This window comes from Cynara cardunculus (genome assembly GCF_001531365.2).
Source record: "Cynara cardunculus var. scolymus isolate 2C chromosome LG 2, CcrdV1, whole genome shotgun sequence".
Taxonomy (NCBI): Eukaryota; Viridiplantae; Streptophyta; class Magnoliopsida; order Asterales; family Asteraceae; genus Cynara; species Cynara cardunculus.
This window is the reverse complement of record NC_037529.1, coordinates 49,247,352-49,250,898: the sequence shown is the minus strand read 5'-3', so window position 1 is coordinate 49,250,898 and position 3,547 is coordinate 49,247,352.

Sequence of the window (3,547 nt, the reverse complement as noted above, 5' to 3'; positions counted from 1 at the left end):
TTTAATAGTATAAATTTTATAAATATAATAATTAAATATTCTGTTAGAATTTAATGATTATACTAATTATATTTTAGATTTAAAATGAGATGTTTATCTTGTATTTGATTGTGTTTATCTGCAGTTAATTACACGAATTCATATATGAGATGAAATCGGATAGGGATGAATGGTTTAAGAGTTTTAAGAGTTTTTAAGAGTTTTAGCCAAATGTTTTATAATATAGTATAGATATATAATATAATATATATATATATACACACACAAAATAAAGGTACTCGCACAATGCAACAAAATATATCTTGATTTTAGTATTTCATTTTTTTGTTCCAGTCGATGTTATAATACGGTTTTATGGAAGATTTTGAGAAAACGATAATGTTTTTATTTTTGAATACTATATGAATATGAAGATATCATAAGAAATTGAAAAAAAATATTGATTTCATACCAAACTAATTATTTAATATTTCTCATTTTTTATGTATTTTTTTAATTCATTTTTTTTATTTTTGGTTTGATAATATAGTTTTTTATAAAAATAATAATTAAGTATTTTGTTAGAACTCAATGATCATCCTAATTATAATTTAAATTTTTTATATTTAAAATGAGATGTTTATTCTCTATTTGATTATGCTTATATGCAGTTAATTACACGAATTCAAATATGAAGCTTTAATAAGTTGTACTTACACACAATTTACTTGTAATCTTGAACTTTAAGTAATATGCATAAATAAACAGTATTTCATGCATAAAAATGATTTTTAAGAGTTTTTGTCAAATGTTATATAATATAGTATATATATATATATGTGTGTGTGTGTGTGTGTATACTTATATGTGTGCGTGTGTGTGTATATATATGTATATATAAGCACGTAAAATAGTTATTGTTGAAATTTAAGAGGTACCACTTGTAACATCCTCATTTTCACCATGAGTTGTGTCACGTAATTCTCATTAAATAACAATAAATAACCTCAAATTATAGCGGCTAATAAAGTCATATTATAGCGGAAGTCTTCCAAAATTTAATTAAAATTAATAGCTCAACGCAAACCCATCCCATATCGGGTTACATTACAAAGTGAGTTTAAGCATAAACATAAACATCTGAAATATAACAATAATATAGTTATCTAGGCGAGAACCTTGCCCTTGTCCATCCTTGAACCTCTTGCACCTGAGATGCATACTAATAGTCAGCTTTATAAAGCTCGCTGAGTTCATGATTTTTGTGCACAATCATACACACATCATCATGCATAAAACAAACAATGCCCCAAATAAAATAATATGCACATTTGTTTCAACCATTTTTAAATAATAATGAGATTTCTTAATTTCCCGTCGGGTTAAGGTCTTATCGTCATCGGCATTTCCCCGGGTTACACGGCTATCCCTTGTCCGGTCACCCATCCCTAGGATGTGCCATCCCTTATGACTTTTGACCTCTTCATATACCCGACAAAAATATTAACCCGTTTATAACATGTTAATTAACGTTTAAGTACGCGTAAACAAAATAGCATGCAATCCATAATAATAATTCATATACATGTAATAAACCCATAAACATGTACATAAAAAAAACGTAATGCTCAAATAATTTGTACATAAGCATGCATCACAGTTAAAGTCTCATGAATACTCACCTGAATAGTTCCGCTTAGCTAAACCTCGTCCCTGAGTAATATCCTATAACATGTAATCATATTTCAATATTAGAGTATTAACTTTTCTCAAAACGTCAACCTGAAAGTCAAATGGGTCAACCTTAGGGTGGGCATGGTCAACGGGTCAACCCCAAGCATACCTCATCGCCATATACCCCCTACCCAATAGAATTTTTCACATTCAAAATAAATTACGACGTATTAAACCCCACATTTAATTATATACGATTTTCGTTATAAAAACGTCTGATCCCTCAATTATCTAGTCACAACTCCCAAATTAAGTTATTAAATTATTTCTTATAATTTAAATATGAAAATCCAATTAATTAATAACCTTTACAATTTATGTCTAAATCTTTACCAACGTAATCAAAACATCCCGATTTATTTCGATTAATCCAAGTAAATAAATGAGCATCAAATCTCTTTTTAACAAATATCGATTTTATCAAAACAACTTGAGTCTAACCGAACTCGACCGAAACAAGTCGGCCATGGCCTAAACCTGGTCTAGCATCGGCCGGCTCAACTCGACGCCCGGCCCAACCCGGTCACACCCTTGGTGCGGCTATCGTGAACGATCTTCGGTTGAGATATTTTTCCGATCGTTTTTCACCAAACTTTGTACAAAATCTTATATACAATAATAATCCCAAATCGTATCCAAATTTACAGCCTCTACGGTTCAATATTAAACTCGTATTTTGAGTTTTTGCACCCAAATCTCGTCAAGTCGTCGCCACAGCAGTTTCTAGCCTAAACCGCTCAACGTACAAGCCACCATAGCCCACGAGACTTGTACCAACAGAAAGATAATTGAAAAAAAAAAACCAACCATATATTATACATCAATTTTGGTTGAGTATTTTACCTCCAATCGTCGTTTTTGTGCGGAATGACCCTATCCCCCTTCAAACTTGCTATCTCTCTCGTTTCTTGATGAAATTTCGAAATTTCAAAAACGTTTACTCCATTACACCCTTAGGAACGTCTCCACAAAATTTCAGCCTAAAATTCCAATTTATAGGCCATCAAACCGTCTCTAAAATAGGAAAAACGTGATTTGGAGAATGATTTCCCAAATCTCAATCATTTCCAAATTAGTTTTCTATTTTTGGCAGAACTAGTCCTTTTTGTTTTTCTTTCTGCATTTTCATCCCAAATCAATTAAATACAAAATGTTTCATTTCTTTTTTTATTGATTTTATTTATTACAATAAAATTATATTTTTCGAGTATCGACACTTTAATCTCGTATGTCGTTTACTTTTTAATTGTTAACACTTAACATTTATTTATTTTATGAATAATAAATTTTTAGGGTGTTACACCACTTACTGTGCATCATGTACAAGTTTCGAAGCTAAACACATCCCTTGAAACTTCCACGTTTCAAATATTAAAATCAAATTAATTTTAATTTTTATGTTACATTTTATACTCTTATAATTAGTTATTTAATTCACTTTATATCCCTTTTTTTTCATTTTTCATTTTACACACTTATCATATTATCATACATAATCGTATATTAACTAAAATATATTGAAAAATACAATTCATTTTTTACAAATTATATCATTATAATATTCGCATCAATGCCTTAAGAATGAGACCAATATTGAATATTTTTCGATTTAATCATATTATTAAATAACATAAATACGTAGTGAATTATTTTTAGAACTTTCATTTTATACCATATAGTTATCATATTTAATTTGTTTTATATTTCTTATTTTTTTTCATTTCTATTTTTCATCCTTAATTTACAAATTTAAAGTTGTAGAACCCATAACTTTAAATCTCCATATCCCAAGATAATATTAAAGATCAACTTTTTTTAGATTATAATTTATACT